The 23,145-nt window shown below is 45.2% G+C and overlaps 1 long non-coding RNA gene across 16 annotated transcripts; it reads right to left on the bottom strand.

Moving 5' to 3' along the window:
- Window positions 1-491: 491 nt before the first annotated feature.
- On the bottom strand, window positions 492-3,837 carry LOC136539464 (uncharacterized). 16 transcript variants are annotated; one of them, XR_010779690.1, is made up of 7 exons: window positions 3,407-3,837; window positions 3,250-3,335; window positions 2,881-3,007; window positions 2,211-2,763; window positions 1,961-2,044; window positions 1,801-1,868; window positions 492-1,689 (listed from the first exon to the last, which is right to left on the bottom strand). It is a non-coding gene; the product is annotated as an uncharacterized lncRNA (long non-coding RNA). The 16 variants fall into 16 exon arrangements; XR_010779689.1 differs by having other exon boundaries at window positions 1,801-1,853; XR_010779679.1 differs by having other exon boundaries at window positions 492-1,868; window positions 1,956-2,044.
- Window positions 3,838-23,145: the final 19,308 nt, after the last annotated feature.

Raw genomic sequence — 23,145 nt, 5'->3', positions numbered from 1 at the left:
GCTCGAAAAAAATTAATGACATTTTTAGACTTAAGGGTATTTTCGTCTTTTCACACATGCAGTTTGACGGCGTTAGAGCCCAAACTAATGGCAGTGGCATGGTGGACACAAAAAAGTTGGAGCAATGGCGCTGAAGGCCGCTGAACTTTTACAGGGGCACACAGGGCATTGCGATCTTTTTTAATGGCACACAAGGAATTCCCCCTTATTTATGTGTTGGTAACACAAACTAATAACCACGGCAAAGTTACAACACATGATGATGGGTTATGGCAATACTTATATGTGTTTATATAAACCATGAGGGAACAACTTTTATGGTTTGTTGCAACATATAGATTTAATTTGTTGCAACACTTATATGCGTTGCAAGGAATAAACCATTTGCTCATTAATATCATAATTATTTATTGTTTTGAGACAAATATAGAGACCATGCCTATATAATTTAATAAGAAATGCAAGACCATCCAACACAGAAAATAAGCACACTCAGACATAATATAAAGAATTTGTTGCATTACAATGAGTACCATTCACATAATTCATGATACAATTTGTGTTTGCAGTACAAGTTCCTATATTCAAGTAAAATATAAAACATAAAGGGGTCCCTCTTAGAATGCCAGCAGCCCTCCTTTCTCCATTCCACTGATCTGATCATCCATTTATCTTCTTGTCCTAAGGTAAAAATTGGATTACTTCAATATGACATTTATGAGATGTGAAATAATATTAGTCCAAAGTGATGTGACTCTGCAACAATACTAATTGTTCAGGCAAGGCATCATGTAACTAATAAGATGCAATCTGATCAAGAAAGAAACCATCCAGAATTTTTTATCTGGACTACAAGAATGGCAAGCCCAATGTTTTCAAGGCGGTAAGGCGAGGTGTGGCGACTGACTACCGCCTTACGCTTAAGCGACTAAGGCGTGAGGCGAGGCGACACCTTAACATCTTAAGGGAATCTTAAAAGAGCAGCTTAGAGTGGTAGATAATGAAGAAAAACAAAAAGGAAAAAGGAAAAAGAAAGGAGAAGGAGCAAGTAGTCTGGCCCAGCCCACCAGGCAGCCCATATATCCCTCACCTTTGACCTTCCTGCTCCATCTTTCGAACTCCCAATCCTCTCTCTCCAGCGCCGCCGCACCTCTCTCTCTCTCTCTCTCTCTCTCTCTCGTTCTCCACTGCCGCTCCGCCTCCGCCCCTCTCTGTCTCTTGCTTCCCTCTCTCCTCCAGATGTGCTGCTCTTCTTGCTTGGTAGACGGAGGAACAGAAGGGCTTTGGACGCTGCAGCTTGATGGAGGAACAGAGGAGGCAAGATGTTGCAGGTCAGCGCCGATTGGGGGAACATGGCCGCAGTCCGCACAGGCGGCCGCACGGCTCGGCGGCGGGCGGGCAGCAACTTCTCCCGTCGGTGCGGGAGAACGCGTCCGCACAGGCGAGCTGCGGCTTCTGGTTCCCCTCCCGCTCTCCTGCTGGTGAATCTCCTGCGCGCCCGCTCTCTCTCCCTCCGGCGCGCTCTGTTTCTCCTGCGCACCGCCTTACGCCATGGTGTGGAATCCCCGTATGGCGCCCGCCTTGCTCGATTTCGACGAATCGGACGCCAAATCGACGACTTCCGGACGCCATGGTAGTAAGGCGGACGCCATACCAATCTGAGGCGAGTCGTCCGCCAAGTCGTCCCGCCTGTAGCGCCTTGCCGATTAGGCGACGCCAAAGCGACGCCAAAGCGAGGCCTTAAAAACATTGGGCAAGCCCATAGAAAATTAATAAACATGAGACAATAAACAGCAGTACCTGTGTTGATCCGGTATTACGGATCCTGGATATGATCGCATTTGCTTGATTCACTTAGACATAAGAAACTAAAAAATTTTCTGATCAAGAACTTCACAGGTGCGATATGTGCAAAAATGCCAAAATGCCAAAAATGCACACATGAAAGCAGATACCTGACCTTGGTGGACTTTAATTTCATGAAGCTTGTTCTTCAGTTATCTCGTAGCTCTATATCAAAGTAGATTAGAAGTTTTGCATTTATCTGCACAGGTTAGGAAAGTAATTGACTTATAATAATCACAAGGTAAAATCAGTAATTTAATAACACACCATCTGTAGAAACAAAAAAAGATTACGGTAGAGCAAATCATCTACAGAAAATGAAAGATTACGGGAGAAGGCAAAACTATGGAATCGAGATAGGTGACCTGCCAAACCATTCGCCTCATCTGTGCACATGCAGAGTATGAGGCAGAGCACCTCTGATCTGCTACTCTATCATGCGACCAACCAGTGACTTCCCTGCATACAGGCATATAGGCTACTGCAAATACCACACATGCATGAACAAACTAATTAAAATGGACCGAAACAGATGAGTGATTTTCAGACGTACTACTGTCGATGGGAAGTTCACTTGGATCCTTGTTTCAGTCATTATTTATTCCATCCTCACTATCAGGCACTATTGGGACAAAATAAATGCCTATTCAATCATAAACCACATTATCTGAGCTATATTTCCTCAAACAATTGAATTAGTCGAAATGAAGTGAGATACAGTAGAATACACCTGTTCTGCAGAAGAATATAGCACATCTGTAATTATCAGGCATCTCTCAAGAAGTTTGTAGTCAAAGAAATGCATCACCTGATCAATAAATGTCCAGAAAAAAAATAAAGCTGTTGTTACAAGGGCTAACAGATTATCTGAACCAGTCCAGTCTTCACTCATTTTTAATATTTATCCTGCAGAAACATCTGCACATGAACAAAAACTGTTTCTAAGATATGAAATTATGAAACTGCTAACAATGAACATGTATATTTAATCCATTAGCAATATAATCATAATAAATCTACTCTGTATGTACAAACCTTTCTTCCATATAATCCAAACACCTTCACATGGCAATCATATGATCTCTCAGCCATTCACCCTGCCTGTATGGTTCTGTTTAGTACAGTATAGCTCCAATTTCTTGTGTACAAACAAGACTGTAACCTAAAAAAAAAAATCAGTAGTTCAGACAATTGGAAGACGCAAGTAAATTTCTTCTAACTGTTTTTTTTCTTAGATTCCCTGATAACCTAACTTGTTGACAGTTTAAAAGGTATGATATGGCAAAAATTAGTGATTAGTGAATCTTTTTTGTGGTATCTCTGTGAAGCATTCTATCGAACACATAGTGAACAGATTTTTGTGCTGATACAGAAAGAACCAAAGGAGGGGAGATAGCACGTGACCTTGTAGATCAAGGGAATAGCGTCAGATTGCTGACAGAATCCAAACATCGGAGATGAGGTAGCAGTCGCCATGGTCAGCTTGGTCACTGCAGGCGCCACGCCAGAAAGTGTACAGAAACACTAATCTTGTGATGAATTGAGAGGGGAGAGACCATACCTGGATGCATATCTTCACGGGGCGATGCAGGATTGGAGTAGGTTTTGGATCGAATAGCAATGACAGAGGTTGTGCCATCCTCCAGCAGATCCCGCCGCCTCCTTGTGCATGCTCACAGCCACCGGATCTGAAGGACCTTGTTGAGGGAGCCCGATGGAGGAAGATATCGGAGAGAGAGGATGGGATGGATCCCCAGATGACACCTACGTCCGCCGCCGCCTACGGAATAGATGAGTAGCCGGCCACGTCTCCTGACTCGTCTCCGGCCTCTATCTAGGGTTCAGGCGAGAGGAAGAGAGAGATGCACGGGCCGACGGGCGTTGGGGGTGAATGGCGTCGCGGAGAGGCAGAGTGGCCTCAGGGAGAGGGAGAGCCACGCGTCGTGCGTCGCGCCGGGGAGAGTGGAGAGTCTCGGGTCTCGCTCCTATCGCGTGCGCGGGACGGGAGGAGGTATGAGTGGTCCTTGCAATCTGGTTCATTAGATTTGAGTGAGTGAGAGAAAGAATATACGAGAGTGTGATCTTGTCTTTTGTTTTGAAGGTTGACTGGTTTTAGGTGTAATTTTTTTTTGATACGTGTAGGGTAGCTAATGACGGTGGTGGACAGTTTATGGGGCTGTTCGCTTGAACTTATTAGTCGGCTTATCAGCTAGAATCTATAATATTTTTCTCTCATAATAAAACAGCTTTAGTCGAGCCGGCTTTAATACCAGCCGAACAGGCCTATGGTGTGGCTTTAAAAAAGTCCACGAGCAGTGTGTTATTAGTGGTAGAGATTTTTGCAAATGGCTACGCTTATATCCGCTTCTTCGAGTGCTAGGATACATGTCCTTTAACAAAAACTTAAGATGTTGATCTCGACTCTCTCGAGATCTCTCAGTTCAGCCTTTTAAAATTTGAATTAGTGTGTTCGGGTTTTCCTAATGATAAGGCTAACTGGGTAACTGAGTATAGGGTTTGAGAGTATTGTGATTCAACGAATAAAAGGGACAGCTCGGGCTATGTATACGGTATACTCTGGTATGACGTTATCGACTTTTAAATCCATGGCACTACTCTTGTAGTTGTAGTCTTGTGAAAAGCTTCAACGGACAAAGAGAGTGAAGCCCGGCCACTGTATTGCTAGGCTAGCTCATCATCCTCGGACTATCTCCGACAACATCACCTAAAATATAAAACTCATTTCATATTTAGGTAGCGCTATAGGCAAAAAGTTTAATAACCATTTTTTGTCTTCTCCAACAACAGGACCTGAAAGAGAACATTTTTTTTGCAAATGAGTCTACAGGAGAGAGAATACTCATATTTTGGTTGTGACTCTGCCACAACCAAAAATAGGTCTCGTATATAGGTATTCTGTTAGAGACCAAAATATTACCATTTTGAATTTAGGTGCTCATATAGGTTACCTATTGGAAACAGTCTCAGACTGAAACAACTTTCACCGGGCTATAATGATGGGATACCCAAACACAAAGGACGGTGGTCCAATAAACTAGTAGTTTAAGAGGGATGGTCTGACCAGAGATCGTATTGGGCCTTCGAATCTACTACTGCACGTGTGATAGAATTACCTAATCTAATACCTCTCAGGAGTGTTTGTTTTCTATTAGACACTAAGTACTTAAGGGAGAACATTAAATTACTCGGTTCCGTCGGGCACACCTCAAGAGAGAACCTGAAAATCCATATTTTTCTATCAGGATTATAAATGAGAGAATAAAGCTTATATCATTCTTAACCATTTCTTATATCACTTTTAATACAACATCAGAGTATAATATTTATTGTTATAACAGAGAAATGTAATCGTATTATCAGAGTTATGAACAATTTAATTGAACAGCGGAATATAAACATGTGAACAGAGTTACAGCGGAAATAAATATCTAATCCTGACATGATGAAGCATTAATATATAAACTATGACAACATATTATAACTTTCATTTATAAAAATATTTAGTAAGAGTTATAAATAAAAACTACGATCACAGCGTAAAGGAATCCTCACTGAGCTCACCAGAAGGTATCCACACACACAAGAGTCAACTCTAGCATCCATCTGTCACCTGCAACAGAGGGAAATAAAACCCTGAGTACTCAATTGTACTTAGCAAGACTTACTCGACAGGAGGAAAGAAAAGACTCCAAGGATATGCAAGGCTATCTGGCTTGTGGGTTTATTGCATCTGCAAGAAGCATTACTAAGCGTGCGTCCTTATATTCGATTTTTATTAACAGTGCATTAGTTCATTAACTAACCATTCTATGTAAGCACCTATGCTACTTTCAAGCAGGTGGTAAGCAATCAGATTTCCTATTTCCATCTTTCATCTTTCAGTTCTTACTACGGTGCTAGACCGTCGACAAATCGTACCGGAACACCGGTGATTCACGAATCAATGCCCCCAGCTAGGTACCCAAAAACACACGCCCCTCTTGTACCCAAGGCATAAGCAGGACCAACCCACTACCCTTCTACCATGGGGTCCAGGTCCCCGTCCAAACTGAGACTCCATGCCCCCGCCCCTGAGTCCTGGACTCAGTGCGGTGCAAGGACCTCCTAACCCAAAAACCATCTTGACAATCGGTCCGGAAAAGAGCCGAAACCCATGACAAGAAAGTAACAAGTCTTCCAAGCGCCCATACCCAAGTATGTGCTCGGGATAATAAGTCTATGACTTGCCTAGAGTCTTATGCAACGGTCAGTCCTTAACCGACATAGGCAGGGAAAGCCGTGTAACCAAGCTATGCCCCGTGGCCGCTGGACACAACCTCTTACACCCACCAATACCCAAACCATATCCCTACCCGGTCACCATTTTCCTTTCCACCATTTTATATATTCCAAGTGATAATAATACAGTAATATATTTCATATCTCTCGCGAGTGACACACAATCACTCGATTTCTACCGGAGTCCTATAGCATAGCAATCTACATGACCCTGTCATACTAGTAAGACTCATAGGATAAGGATATATATGCAAGTGGGTTTCATTCAACACTTTAAAACTTAATGCACAAATATAATTTAAAGTGTAGAAAAGTAGGTGTTATGCACCGGGGCTTGCCTGGGTAAGATTTAATCAGAAGTTAGCTTTCTATCATGGTGACAAGATCTCCAAAAGCACCATTTCTCTAGCAACTCCCGATGACTCCGTGATCCATCGACATCCCTATTATGATATGCAATGTGATGCAATGCAAAGATGTAATTAATCGACTGCAACCATGACTCGTAAAATACGATTTACGCCTCTCAAGTTAACGAGCTAGTTCTAAGAACGATCGTAGTAAGCTATATATCCAGGTTGTCAAATAATGCGTTAAAGTGCGCTACATATCCAGCTAGTTCTAACGACGACGGACGTGGCCCAGCGGCCTAGTAAAGGACGTGGTGGCCCAAGCGAGAGTGGCACACGGCCGACCCAGGCGTAGGCGGACCAAGACCGGCAGCGCGACTCGGCCCCAGGCGCGCGCGCATGGCCTAGGCGGCAAGCGGACCGTAGGCCAGTGCAGGCAGGTCGGCCCATGCATGGACGAGCGCAGCCCAACAAGCCAGCCCATGTGGCCAGGGCAGCGCAGCGGCGGTACTTTTGCAATGAGGTCCCTGTACTTTCTCTAAATCACCTAAGACCCTATTTGTAAATCTATGAGTCTAACATTTTTGCAAAAAGAACATGATAAAAAGTGTTATTTATGTTAGGGTCCCTCTTCTACCTCAAAACAGAGCACGAGTAGAGGACAGTGGCCAATGGTCCAATCTAGGTGTGCGCTCGCCGACGATGGTGGGGAGGCGGCCTCATAGTTTGCTCGATGCCGAGCGCACCCACTGGAGGACGTGGCTCGGCCAGAGCTGGAGCATGGTGCCCTAGCCACGTGTGCCGACGCTCAAGGCCGGGCGGCTCCATGGTTTGAGCGCATCAGTGGTGAGGTGGTGGCGGCTATGGGGCAACATGGGCCCAAGCACGCTCGCGCACGTAGGGGCAGGCGAAGGAAGCGGCCGCGCTAGCAGGGTGGCATGGCGCGCTCACGCGCGTGGTGGAAGCGTCCACGGCGGGGCGCGAAGCACAGAGGTGGAGCGGCGCGGTGAGGCGGAAGAGGAGGGGGCACCGGTGCTTCATGCGAGCGTCCGCAGCAGGGTGACCCAGCGGGTGTGGCCTTGGCCAGGTGGAGCAGTGCGGTTCCGCGCAGCACGGGCATGCTCGCCCATAGGTTGGGTGATGGCGGGCAGAAGGCAGCGCAGGGAGTGAGGTGGAGACATGGGTGGGCGCCGTGAAGCTGCGGCATGTGGAGGAGGTACCGGGGAGGGGTCGCGTGGGGAAGCTGTAGGTCCAGCACAGACCGTGGGCTTGCACGCTCTTGTGGTGTGCCATGGTGGCATGGGGCATCGGCGGCAGAGCATGGGCGCCTCAGAGTGGCTGCGGGGCACGACGACCGACTAGGCAAGTTGGGAGGCAGAGCAGCACAGGCATGCAAGAGGAAGGCGAGGAGCCACGCACGGCTCGGGCGTGCCTGCACGTGTTGTGCCGGGTAGCGGTGTCGTCGACTAGCCATGGCAGCGTTGCGGTTGCTGTGGGCATGGGAGAGGCAGCGGAGAGGAAAAAGGAGGGCATGGGGAGTAGGCCAAGGCAATGCGGGCGCTGCCAAAGCTGGTGCTTGGCTTGGCACAGAGGCAGACAACAGCGATAGGCAAGGGCAGTCAGAGACAGAGGCAAGCAGAAATAGAAAAGGAAGGAGGAAAACAACACGAGGGTTCAGCCAACTTCATTAACGCAGGGACATCGTGGCGTGCTTTGGCAGCGTTGTAGAGCGGCGGGACGATGCAAGCAGCAGGTAGAGACAAGCAAGGCAAGCCACAGGGGCAAGGGGACAGAGCGAGCAGCGACTCGACAAATCCTCCATTAAGGCGCTCCCGAACAAGGTCGTGAGAAAGCAAGCGAACATGGCCTGCTGCGCGTCTAGTACAACAACAGTACCAAGCAGAGAAGAGAGACGCAGAGACAGGCAAGCAAAGAAACAGAGGGCGTCGCGTGACTCTACTGGCTGCCTGCCTGCGCGTGCGATGCGGAGGTGAACAACGATACATTGTTGGCACTCCAAAAGATCTAAATACTATCAACTTCCATCACTAAACATTTCACACGACAGCTCCCACTCCATACCCAGCCATAGAACAAAATATTAGGGTGTTAAGTAATTATTTTTGCGCAAAACAAATTGTCACAACAACGCTTTAAAATATAATTTCTGATTTTTACCATTGACACGAAAAGCTGGTTTTTAAATTCTAAATTCGATTTTTGAGCTATCATATATATATATATACTATTTAATAACTTTTACTTACCAAAACAAGAGTTGCATTTCATCTATTAACTTGCGCTCCAGATTTATTCAAGTACTAAATACAAGCTATATTTTATTTTATTTATAAAAATTATTTTTCATGCTTAATCAAATAAACAAGTCATTCGCCTTTTTTTTGCTATCAGACATTTTTAAACATAAGCCAAATTTTAAAATCTGAGAAAATCATTTCGGAAACTTTTCTTAGGCCTAAATCATGGTGCTAAACAAGATCGTAACACCAGGGTGTTACTACCAACCCCCATTAAAAAGAATCTCATCCCGAGATTCAAAGCAAGAACCAGGAGAGGGGAAACATGATTACATTACGTAGATCTGAGATTACATGAAAAATTACACGACTTCAAATACTAACCCACATGGGGATTTAGGGATACATGGTTAAGAGCAACCTATTACAACCAAAGCTTAATCCAGAAGTCGAGACAGACGAGGGCAATGGAGAAACAACAAGATAATGAGTATCCAAAACATGTTGTATAACCAACACACCCAAAAACAGTCGACAGAGAAGTCAAACATCGTGGACCCTAAGATCGACTAACCAACGGTAGACTTGAACTTCTTTGGAAACTAGATCCTTCTTCTTCTCAGATTACACCATCACCTCAGACTGATGAGCCTAGTTCTTCGGATGATGAGTGGGTCTCATAGCTTTGCTCCAAATACGAGGGAATGGGGATAAAGAAGAAGAGCAAGGACTAAGGGGATCTTATAGTGGTAAACGGAGATGGGGCGCAACACATCGGAAGTGGAGATGGCACGAATAGGGTACACAGATGGTTCATGCTGTGGAGATAAGGTTGGACATGGTGCGCTTCCTGCTCGAGCAGTAGAGAGAGGATAAGGAGAGGAGAGGAGAGGGGTCCGCTCGACGAGGCAGGCATGTAGGCAGCCATGTCCCCAAAAGAAGAAAGAAGGGAGGGGAAGAGAGGGGGTCCAGTACAGAGGACGAGGCATGGGGGTCGAGAGCTGACTGGATGCTAGGGAAAAGGAAAAGAGCACAGTGCACAAGGATGACGAGTGTGGCATGAGGCTACGGCCAAGCGAGAAGGGGAGCTAAAGGGCCCGATACAGACGGCGTCCGTAGGGCACGCAGCAAAATGACCCAGCATGCGTAGCGTGGTCAACTAAACACAGGGCTAGGGACATAACGTCCACTCAGGCTTTTTCAAGCACTCCCTACTACCCAAGACTAACTTTCCTTACTACTGTTCTTTTTCTTTCCCTTCCTTGTCCACCATGTGTACCAACCTCTGTATGAACTGAGAGCACGACATACACACTTCCTCCAAAACCACATCCTCTTGTTTTACTAGAGAGAACACTATTTCATCAACCCATTGTGGATTTCCCGTTTGAACACCTGTATATTTCTAAGGAGAATATTTTGTAGCAAAAGCAGTACGGCGGTGTAACTTGGTAAAGGTACTTGGTCAACAACCTCGATACCAGCGCATGCCGAGCCACATCACCATGTGGCAGCTATTCCACAGGGAGCCCTCGGTTTTGTTGTGGCACCATAAGCTATTAACCAGGCAACTATTACCAACTTACACGCCATGAAGGCAATGGGGTCATAGACCACAGAGTAAGAGGAGTATTACAAGGGAAGATTCAAACAATAAGGGACAAGGAATTCAAATCCAACGACGGATTTGATTTAAAGAGAATTCCAGTGTTCTACCGGGACATCCACAATTAGTCGATACAATGTCCAATGTTCTCCAATCATGGCTGATCTACTGGTATCTGAATGGCAACTTCTCTTGTAACCCACTTAACATCACCTTTGAAAACCTTAAGCACGTCTAACAGGACTTAAAGTAGATGGACGCAATAAACATAGTGAAATAAACAACATGCATATTCCGAACGGTCTTATACGAGTACATCATACATGCATTTAGTCTCCTATTCACAACACATCATTCACCTTCCCTACTGGTAGACGATCGCAACAACTATGGATGACAACAACTGCAAGAGTACAATACCGGAGGATAGTGATGAAAAGCACTACTACTACGGGTACAACATCCCAAGGCAACTAATCTACTTAGAACCACGCATCTTCATTCCTGGGCTCGGCGGATCCTCCTACCACCCTGGCTATGGGCTGCCTCTTCTCTTGGTAATGGCTGAGTGAGAGGAACCTAGGGTTCTACTTCTGACACTTCTGAGGGTGGGGGTGCTGGCGGCGTTGTAACACCGGTTCTCCTTCTTTCTGGCGGGTGGACAGGGATTCCTTCCACGATCAAGGGATCCTGCCATTCTGCAACCAACGTCCTCCGCTTGGCCCTAGTGACAAGATTGGCCTCACCCAGCTAATGAACATGTCGATCTTCAGCCTCCTTTAGAGCTTCTAACATGGTAGTCTCCCGGCTCTCAGCAGCTGCCGCACTAGCATGCGCTTCAACAAGCTGCACCTAGAGCATCCTAGAGAAGATTTTGGCTTCCTCGGCATGCCAGAGGCATGTCCTCAGCTTCAAGGCTTGCCAATCATACTACTCATCTAGAGCAAGCAGGTACGTGGTCAAGTGCACCACGGTAGGACTATCTTCTTACACATCATGCCCCTGCAAAGCCTCCATGCGAGCCCTCCATGCCCATCAATTCTTGTCCAAAGGTGGAAAGAACCTCATGGGGGTACGGGCAATGGGCTCTTCATAGATCTAGCAAAGGTACCGCAAGGCTTTGTGGGCCACAACCTGGTAGGTGTCGACGAAGCAAAAACCGGTTGCGGTCACACTCTAGGCTTCAGTGAGGTCGGGGAACTCTTCACTCTTTCTGATGTAGAAGGTAACCTCACACCGCTCGGTGCCATGCTCCTCATACTCACGGCCCTCATACTCGGGATGATCTTTGACTCTGAGCTTTTGTAGGGTGTCATGCAGAATTCTAGGAAAACCCTCAATGTTTAGGCATTAACTACTAACCCAAGCTCCTGCCATCTCTGGCGATGGTGGTTAGGAAAGACTGAGCAAAAGGCTTGCTCAAAAGAAAAGCTAAGCAAGCTAAAGTGTGCTGAGTGGTGGTACCAATAGCTAAGTCAGGCTCTGCTTATAAAGGTGGAGCACCCAGTGGTCCTAGCACGGTCCACGAGGTTCCTGCGTGGGATCACTATGAACGAATCGACTAAATCCTTTGTGCGTTTGAGGCAAGCGATGTCCGAGGCCATTACTGACTAGTACGACTATAGGGCAAGGGTCCAACAAGAGCGCAGAAAAGAGTACGGGGAGACGTCGGTCACGACAAGTGTGAACCATGGGTGAACGCAAAACATGAAGCCATAGTTCAGCGGTAACTCCAGAACAGGAACGAGTCAGTAGTGCACAATATGACACGCGTGACACCTATGGATGGCGTATCTACAAATAACATGGGCACTACAATGCACACATAGGATATGCATGAATGCAAATCCTATATGCCCTTTCACTATTGCCAACATATAGGGCAACCATTCTTAGATTTGTGGCACATCGTTCTCTCCCTGTAGCTAGTCGATACTATCGGACTATGTTCGGGGTCAGTGTACCTGCAGAAAATTGATAAAGCCTACCTAAGTCAGTAGAGTGCCATCTATCATGGATACATAACCATAGTAATAGGGCTACTTATATAACTTCACATAAAACATCATATTCTTTGAAAAGAATTTGTTGTCAAATTTTATTTTAGAAAGAGGTTCTGAAGCTTTTATTTCCTCATTCATGCTCTGATACCACATGTGGCAGAACCGTCTAATCTAATGCCTCCCATGAGTGATTGTCTTCTATTAGACACTAAGTACTCAAGGGAGGACACCAAATTATTCGGTTTCGTCGGGCACACCCCAAGGGAGAATCCAAAAATCCATATTTTTCCATCAGGATCACAAATGAGAGAATAAAACTTACACCATTCTTAACCATTTCTTACATAACTTTTAATACAACATCAGAGTATAATATTTATTGTTATAACAAAGGAATGTAATCATATTATCAGAGTTATGAACAATTTAATTAAACAACGGAATATAAACATATGAACAGAGTTACAACAAAAATAAATATCTAATCCTGACATGATGAAGCATTAATATATTGATTTAATTGAACAACGGAATATAAACAAGGTGTTTCTTTATTTCATTCTATTGATTTAATCATTATTCGAAATAGGGCATCATTATCTATCTAGCAAACTAATTATTCTAGAGCTACAACAATTATAATGAGTAGCTAATAATATTAGTAATTTACTGTAAAATTTTTAGAGTCAACACTATCTCCGATTTATCACGGAAATTCTTACAAGTTCACCTTTTAACAATATTAAGCATGTTAAATGAATTAGAGCAACCCCAAAACATACCGAATCTATGCGAACAAAATATACTGTTAGATAGATCATGATTTTAGAAACTCAACAAAACTAGTTTGGCGTTTTTATGATTTTTCTATGATTTACTATGAATTTTATAGGTTTATTTATGAAACTAAATTAACAAATGCTTTAGAAACTAAAAGGGCGAGCGGCTTGGCTCGGCCCGTAGACACACGCGCGGCCCGCTGGATGGATGTGGCCCAACAGCGCGGCGACCTAGGCGGGAGTGCACACGGCCGGCCTAGGTGCAGGCGGACCAAGGCCAGCAGCTGTCGAGGACCTAATACCGGGGTACCCAATGAGGTGGGACTAATGACCATCGAATGTTGACGCTTCCAGTCAGACAAAGAGCACTACTACGCTTCTTGCCCGAACGACAGAAGACTAGTTCCGCCTCGCCCGACGGCTAATGGCTAGCTCCGCCTCACCCAATGTTCGAGGGCAGGCTCCGCCCCGCCTGACCCCCGAGGACTAGCCTCCGCCTCACCCAATGACTAAGGGTTGGCTCCGCCTCGCTCGACGTCCGAGGGCAGGCTCCGCCTCGTCTGACGTCCGAGGGTAGGCTCCACCCCGCCCGACCCCCAAGGGCTAGCCTCCTCCTCGCCCAATGACTAAGGGCTAGCTCCACCTCGCCCGACCCCCAAGGGCTGGCCTCCGCCTTGCCCGACGGCTAAGGGCTGGCTCCGTCTCGCCCGACGTCCGAGGGCAGGCTCTGCCTCGCCCGACCCCCGAGGGCTGGCCTCCGCCTTGCCCGATGGCTAAGGGCTAGCTCTGTCTCGCCCGACGTCCAAGGGCGGGCTCTACCTCGCCCAACGACCGAGGGTGGGCTCTGCCTCGCCCGATGATTGCACCCTGCTCCTTCATGATGACAAACATAGGTTATGATTGGACATTCGAGTCAAACACAGTACCGAGGACCATGCCCTGCATGCCTGCAGGAAGGTACCATCAGGATACGATGGGACGGGGACTTTAGGTCCTTTCCGACGTAATAGTGCCCAAATAGTGTTGTAGGCGCCAACGTTTGTCCCATAGTGTAGTAGGCGCTGCCTTCAGTCCTCGGGTGCGGACACTAACATAGGCATACGACAGCTATTACGGTCCAAGACAGACATCACATCATCTACAGTGATAGACATATGGTCACTTCCCCTATTACTCCCTGAGTAGTCACAGCTCGGCTCTCCGGCGCGCCACACCGTCCACCGGCGTAGGATGGGACGCACCCACTTGCTAAATGAGGCCAGGGCATGGCCTATGAGGATCAGCGAACACGCCACCTCTGACACGGCCTACCATGTTAATCAAGGCAGGCACAAGGAAAAAGGAAGACCCAGCTCCCTCAAAGGACCTTCTATACCTTCGGCATTTTCCTTTTTCTCCGATCTGTAACCCCTGCTCCCCCCTTGGTCTATAAAAGGGAGGACATGGTGCCCCACCAAAGGGACCGACCTTTAACAGATTAATTCAATATACACAACACATCACACATACAACTGGGTAGCGACCGAAGCTCTTGGCATCCTTTCGACCATTCCATCAGAGACCTAGGACCTCTCCCTTTCTCTACCGTTTGTACCCCCTACCACAAACCTTTTTTTGGTACTAATAACACAAGCAGCTGTAGACTGAACGTAGGGACATTCAGCCCAAACCAGTATAAATCTTGTGTCCTTTAGTGCACCATCTAGGCCTAATGCGCAATAATCATAAATTTACTAGCCGGTGTTTGTTCGAAACATCGACAGCAGCGCGACTCAGCCTAGGCGCGCGCATGTGGCCCAGGCGACAAGCGGACCATAGCCCAGTGCGAGCAGGGCGGCCCATGCGTGGATTAGCGTGTCCCAACAAGCTAGCCCACATGGCTAGGGCAGTGCAGCGGCGGTACTTTTGTGATGAGGTCCCTGTACTTTCTCTAAATCAACTAAGACCCTATTTGTAAACCTATGAGTCTAGCGTTTTTGCAAAAAGAACATGGTAAAAAGTGCTATTTATGTTAGGGTCCCTCTTCTACCTCAAAACAGAGCACGAGTAGAGGACGGCGGCCAGCGGTCCAATCCGGCTGTGCGCTCACCAACAGCGGTGGGGAGGCGGCCTCATGATTTGCCCGATGCCGGGCTCACCCGCTGGAGGAGGTGGCTCGGCCAGAGCTGGAGCATGGTGCCCTAGCCACGTGCGCTGACGCTCGAGACCGGGCGGCTCCACGGTGAGAGTGCGTCAGTAGCGAGGTGGTGGCGATTGCAGGGCAACATGGGCCCAAGCGCGCTCGCGCACACATCGGCACGCGAAGGAAGCGGCCACGCTGGCAGGGCGGCATGGCACGCTCGCGCGCGCGGTGGTGGCGGTGGAAGTGGCCACAACGGGGCATGAAGCACAGAGGTGGAACGGTGTGGTGAGGAGGAAGAGGAGGGGGCATCGGTGCTTCATGTGGGCATCCGCAGTAGGGTGACCCGATGGGCGTGGCGTTGGCGGGGTGGAGCAGCACGGTTCCACAGACATGGGCGTTCTCACCCACAGGCTAGGCGATGGCAGGCAAAAGGCAGTGCAGGGAGCGAGGTGGAGACATGCATGGGCGCCGCGAAGCTACAGCATGTGGAGGAGGTGCCAGGTGCTTGGCTTGGCACAGAGGCAGACAACAGTGGTAGGCAAGGACAGTTAGAGGTAGATGCAAGCAGAAATAGACAAGGAAGGAGGAAAACAACACAAGGGGTCAGCCAACTTCATTAACGGAGGGACAACGCGGCGTGCTTCGGCAGCTTTGTAGAGCAACAGGACGATGCGAGCAGCAGGTAGAGACAAGCAAGGTAGGCCACAGAGGCAAGGGGATAGAGCAAGCAGCGACTCGACAAATCCTCCTTTAAGGTGCTCCCAAACAAGGTCATGAGAAAGCAAGCACACGTGGCCTACTGCACGTCCATTACAGCAACAGTACCAAGTAGAGAAGAGAGACGTAGAGACAGGCAAGCAAAGAAACAGAGGGCGTCACATGACTCTGCTGGCTGCCTACCCGCGCGTACGACACGGAGGTGAACAGCGATACATCACCGGCACTCCAAAAGATCTAAATCCTATCGACTTCCATCACTAAACATTTCATGCGACAGCTCCCACTCCATACCCAGCCATAGAACAAAATATTAGGGTGTTAAGTAATTATTTTTGCGCAAAACAAATCACCGCGACAACGGTTTAAAATAAAATTTCTGATTTTTACCATTGACGCGAAAGCTGGTTTTTAAATTCTAAATTCGATTTTTGAGCTATCATATATATACTATTGAATAACTTTTACTTACCAAAACAAGAGTCGCATTTCATCTATTAACTTACGCTCCAGATTTATTCAAGTACTAAATACAAGCTATATTTTATTTTATTTATAAAAAATGTTTCTCATGCTTAATCAAATAAACAGGCCATTCGCCCTTTTATTTGCTATCAGACATTTTTAAACATAAGCCAAATTTTAAAATTTGAGAAAATCGTTTCAGAAATTTTTCTTAGGCCTAAATCGTGGTGTTAAACAAGATCGTAACACCAGGGTGTTATAGCACACCACTTTTGTGGGCTTCTTTGTACACCTCTATCCATCTCTCGATTGTACGAGGTACTCTAGTTCTCTAGTTTGAGGGATCAATGGGTACCACAAGCATGCTACGTTAGGTTGATCTCCACCACGGCCAACTTGGGCCCTGATCCGCGCCCTGATCGGGGGCACCCAACCAAATCATGGTTGGTGGGCCCCCGTCACACTACGCTATATGAAGAGGTGGGGGCTGACGGCTCACGGTATGAGGTTCACCGGTTTTGTCAAAGCACCCCACTGACAAACCTTAACCGATCTAAGGTAGCACAGTAGTGGCGGGAAGCATCGCCACCGTGCTCCTCAACTCGTCGTCGCCCACGCCACCACTCTCCGGAGTCCGAACCTCATCGCGCCGCCACCATCCTGGGCTACACCACACCATCGCCATGGCTACATCATCCTCCTCCACCAAGACTTCTGACGGTCGGTAACGCTTCCTCTCTCTCCTTCTCCCCTTTTCCTTTTAGATCTACCGTTTCTCGGTTGTGAGTCGATATTTTACTACTGCTAAGGAAGTTTTTACCCACTGATCCACTCCAAGGTGATCCTAATATTCTATCAATGGTATTAGAGCCTCCTAGGTAGTAGATCTAGATCAGGGTAGTTTGAGTTTTAGCAAGTAGAAGGAGGTGAATTGAAAGAAACGAATCGAGTTGAATCGGGTTAACCCTAACCCTAACCCTAGAAGGGGAACAGACGGAGAGGAGGAGGAACCTACCTGGTTTCTTCACCACCATCAACACCGCCATCGCGTGGGAAGAGGGACCTACCGCCGCCTCGCCAGCATGTGGGAAGAAAGCTAAGTCGCTGCGCTTTCGAGCCCGGCCATGGGCACCGCCACAGGACCACTCGATAGTGGCGCGCTGACCCTCGGGCGAACGCACACACCAGCGAGGGGGCCTGTGGCGCTGCCACCGCTCTTCTTCCTCTGGCCGCTGTTGCCATCGCTCGGCTCTGAGCTGAGAAAGAAGAAGGGGAGATGCAGAATGACTTAGGGTTTGGGGGCGAGTGGCTGGGTGGTGTTTTTGTTCCACCGAGGTGCGTGGACGACTGTCCATTCGTGATGGACGACAGAGATCGCTCGGACCAAATTAGGCCCAGGTGGGAAAGGGAATTCCCGACCCAGGCCCATGTTGCGGCCTAGGCGTGGGAAGCACCGCGCGCGTGGCTGGGCCACGGGCGTTTTGGGCTTCGGCCCGTATGAACAATATGGTTTAGCATAATTTTGTTTTTTTCTTTTCAGAAGCATTTCTTTCATGATTTATGTCTAGTTTTTTTTATCTCTACTCAAATTTAATTGGGATAATTTGTTTAGAGAGTAGATAAGTACACAGTGATGCTTCTGAATAAGTATTATTTTTCAAGAATTGACCATATTTCTGCTGCTATGAATATGTTTATTCTCTAATTAAATTAGAACCAACAAGAAAATTTAATTAGAGGAGTAGTTATATTTGTTTAAGTTAAATTATGGTATTGTTATTTTATGACTAACGTTGATGATAACAATATTATAAGTTTATTCATGAGTTGTTTTCCATGCATTAATTCCATTTCTACCCAACGATGATATAGAATTAATGTAGAAGAATATTGTATTTATGATATTATTATTTTCTGACCAAAGTTGATGATAGCAATATTATAAAGTTTTTATTTATGAGTTTTTATGCATTAGTTATATTTCTGCCCAACGGTGATGTAGAGTTAATGTAAAAGCACATTGTATGTTTTAATTTTGACTGACATTAAATTATGGCATGCAATTATTATGTCAAATGTTTCTCATTTTCTCTAATGTTATTTTCAGGATACAACCCAATGATGTTTATCTCGTCCATTCTGCCTCTCAATGGAAACAACTATAACATATGGCGAGAGAAGCTTGAGATAGCACTTGCGCTGTCCGAGAATGATCTAGCACTTATCTCTCCGTGTCCCACTGAGCCTGAGAACCCGATGAGGGCAGAAAATGAGACTGATGCAACTTTCGTTACTTAGAAGTGTGACCATGCATCAGTGAGAATGAAGTACGACCTTGATCATGTGAATTAGGATAGTTCAAATCACAAGTGTTTGATGGTGATTAAGAGCTCCATTAAGGATCCAATAAGGGGATCAATCCTAGAATGTACCACCGCCACTGAGTATCTCAAGAAGGTGCAGAGTCAGTTTACTGGCTCCTCAAAGGCTTATGCAAGCACTCTGATTAAGAAGTTAGTCAATGAGAAATACACTGGTGGAGGGATTAGAGAGCACATATTGAAGATGAGCAACACGGCATCCAAGCTCAAGCCAATGGACTTGGAGCTCTAGAACGAGTTCCTAATTTATTTGGTTTTTGCATCTTTGTCCAAAGAGTATGAGACCTTTGTTGTTAATTACAACTTACAGCTAGATAAGTGGGACATTGAGAAGCTCATTGCTATATGTGTGCAAGAAGAGGAGAGGCTTAAGAGCTCACATGGCGACTCCGTCAATCATGTGAAGGACAATAAAAGGAAGAAATTTAATAACAAGAAATATAAACCACAAGGGAAACCTCAGTCGGACAATAGCTCCTCTTCTAAGTCATAAGGAAAGGCCCCATAGGAAGATCACCATCAAAAATCCAACCACGTTCAAGTAGACAAGGACACCTGCAAATGGTGCAAGAAGACTAGACACTACCAGAAGGATTGTCCAAAGTTCCTGAAGCACCTAATGAGAAAAGGTGATGTTGGTATATTTAACGCACACAAATAAATCTGCAAGCACATGGATATCGCTGTAGCTTTCACCTAGAAGTATTCTAAGTATCGTATCCATAGGGAAATGGGTGAGATTAACTATGTCTAACTTAACCCGTAGTAGCAACAAGACTTAAGATAACAGGAGTATAGAGGAGATCACAGAGGTCTTCTAGTCCTAACTTTGGTAAGCTATGTCTTCTAATGTTCAACTGGGGATATTACTAAGGGAAGCACATGTAGAGTATGTTTCCTATAATAACTAAATCCTGTAAGGCCTACAAATGGGAGGTGGACTATAGAGGATTCAACGAGGCTATAAGAGTCACCCTCGCGAGCTACCACCGATCCAAAATATAGGGTGCATCCAGAAGTAACCCGGTCTAAGCACCACGCTTACACCTACAATTACTACTTTAACCTAAGCATCCTATAGATTAAAGTACTCAAAAGAGTTGCGAACCTGATGAGCAGTATAAACACGATGCTTACATGAATTAGAAGTTGATTACCAGAGAATCCTTAGAAGCAAGCTCAAGTAGAACTTGACTCCACTAGGGTACAAGCCATAGAGAGAGCACTAACAGGCCAGCACTACCTCCAAACTCTTCCCTCACACTTTATCTCTCTATTTCTAATACAAGACTAGATCCAATAGAGCACTAATCTTCTCTTAATAGCTGGCTCTGATCTTGACGAGGAGAATATGAATTAGGGTTTCAGGATGGCACTAGGGAGGGTGGAAGGGGCTAGTATATATAGGCTGGAGCATCCAACGTGAGCCCTTGGATCAAACTAACTTAAAGGACAACGTAGATGCAACCTAGGAGGTGGTGGAGAACTAACATTGCGACATGGAGGCTAACAGGTGGGTCCAGGGGCTGGGCGGCCAGCAGGTGTTGCCGATCGGCCCCACATGGTAGCCCCTTGGGTCTGCTTCAGTGGAGAGCCTCTTGGAGTCTTATAGAATCTTCCCATGCTGTTTACGTGGTGGAATTCTATAATTTCCTTTGATGAATAGGTCCCCCTTGATAGTTTTCTAGATAAACCCTGCTGAAAACATAGATTGACCAAAACTCATGGAATTTATTAGTTTAAACCCCTATACCTATGTTTGCTGATGGAATTAAGTATAAATACAGGTTATGTTGACATTTTATAATTGATGTTAGTGACCGTCAACAAGTTCCTCTAAGCTTAACCTTTGCTAGTCCCTGAGCAAAGCTAAATTTAGTAATGGATCAGGAGTTGCTACAATGCTTTCACGCCTCAAAAGTACACATGTGTTCAATAAAAAATTATTCTCTGAATTAGAGTAAATTGATCTGACTTTCAAACTTACCCATATTACCTTCAACCATGGGGTTTCTTAGCCATCACTTGGGTCCTGAGCAATTGAAAGACAGAACGATCAAGTCAAGCACTATGTCTCAAGTTCTTTGTTCCACCATTTTTTTGGAGTTTTTATAAGTTTTCAAAATAAAACTCAGAGATTCCATTGTATGACACTCTCAAATCTCTCAATATATGTGGTATTTGTGGATCCTCACCAAAGGCAGTAAAGATGTTATGCCTTTTTTTCTCTTCCTACAACTAAAGCTTATGTGGAGTTCATAGGTAGGGGAAAAGCTAGAGCATACTTGCAATGCATATATTGTAAAGTCAAACAATGGATCCAAAGAGAGTTGAGTCATACAATCAAATCAAAATGTGCATGTGTGTGGATATATATGGTGGCTAATCTAATTCTACTATGCTCCTTGAAAACATATCTCTCTCTTTAAAACTTGGAAACATTTGCTAGAGAGTAGGGGCTATCTTATTCATCTCTCTTTCTCTTCTCTTTTTTTTTTCAGGCAGGCATCTAAGTACCCATTGTTTTAAATATCTCGGACACTTGTCCATTTTTCTCATCTCTTCTTTTTTTCTTCTCTTTTTTTTTATGAATTACTTTTGTATAGCCCCATGTCTCTTTTCTGCCACAACTTTTGAGAGATGCTACAAGAACTTGGAGCATTTATTTGGTGCATGAAAAACCTATCAAGCATGTTTTTGGTGTTTACTCCTAGTGTAGGAGTAGAACATTCTTGGGTGGATCTAGATGGAAGGCATGTATTTGCGCCTTTCCCAGTGTAGGAGTAGTGCTTATGTGCATGGTGTGTACGTGATCTTGATTTTAAGAGCATGACAAACCTCTCATAAGAGTCAATAAAGCTTGACAAAACTCAATGCAAAAGCAAGCAGCATATATGTGGAAGTTTTCCTAGCCTAAATAACATGTATGGCTCTAGTGGGAATTCAAGCTATGTCATATAGGAACTCATCATGTAGTGTTTTTCAAAAGATAAATCTCTAGAACTTTAGTGTCACTTGGAACAAGATATTCAGTAGCTCAGACCTTCTCATATCATATCCTTCAATTACCAAGACTTAGATCAAGCATATGCTACCCACGAGTTTCAAGTTCAGAGTAAATCCTTATATCAAAATAGTCGTATCCAAAACTTGGGAGAATTCAAGGCTGAAAACTAGGTACTTGAAAGGAATTACAACACAACAACTATTCATCATTTCTATTTAAGAGATTATTTTGAGTCCTCTTTATTTTATTCAACTCATAAAAATAAATTAAAGCAAACTAGACACACCTTTTTATTTTGTTTTCAATTCACCATTTTCTTAACTATTTAAAAGAAACTAATGCTAGAACAAAGGGAAAGCATACTTACCTGGATACACGGGAGTGCTTCTCTCCCAAGCTAGCTCTTTCGGTGAGGGTTTGGTGTTTTAAGTCCTTTGAACTGGACTTCTCCTTGTAAAGTTCATTAATCAAGTACCTCGGTTCGCTCTAAAGATGAGGATTCTTGTGGTGGTGCCTCTAATGGTGATGTCACCTTTTTCTACCAAACTCATATTGGTTTTGAGTTTTGATTTTGGTTTAGTAGGTTCAGAACCTTTACTTGCAGAAATTGGGGAGTCGACTGTCTTTCCCCACACTTTGCTTGAAGTATGTCTTGCTCATAAGACAAGGTAGAGATCAAGTGCATGGGCTCTGTTGGTGGAAAAACACCAACAGAACCAAAACTTTATTCATTCTTCTCTAAGCTTAGGCACATTGAATAAGATGAAGTTGATGTTATGTGCTTTGTTCAATTATGTCATGGGTGACAAGACCAAAAGATTATTTAAGTTCATCTAGCAAAAAGATTGAGTTGCTTAACCTATGTAAGGATTGTCTATCTTTACATAATGTATCGAACTTTATAATGTTATGACTATCATCTTCCAGACATAGGATGTGCAATATTTTAGCTCATTTGGTTAAAACTATGAGATCAAGAAAGTGGTGCTAGAAACAAGCTTAAAGAACAAGACATGTTGAGCTAATTAGGTTTGATCAGGTAAATTGTAACTCAAACATATTTTGTTTCTTATTTATGTGCCTACCAGAATCAAGGAAATGCTTTTTAAATATTGACCATTTACCTTAGGAAATTACCTTTGTCATTGGAGCGTAATGTCACCATATGACAAAGGGTAGATGACTCATGATGGTCCTTCCCTTTTGCTTGAAGTTTTCCTTGTTCAGCTAGTCTGGTAGCTTGAGCTGTTCATGAGCTTCTTGTTTCCTAGTTCACACCTGTTCTTTCTTATCCTTTTGTCATGACATCTTTT

This window comes from Miscanthus floridulus, chromosome 2 (genome assembly GCF_019320115.1).
Source record: "Miscanthus floridulus cultivar M001 chromosome 2, ASM1932011v1, whole genome shotgun sequence".
Lineage (NCBI taxonomy): Eukaryota > Viridiplantae > Streptophyta > Magnoliopsida > Poales > Poaceae > Miscanthus > Miscanthus floridulus.
Note: the sequence above shows the minus strand (reverse complement) of the source record. Positions and strands in the feature narration are given on the sequence as shown.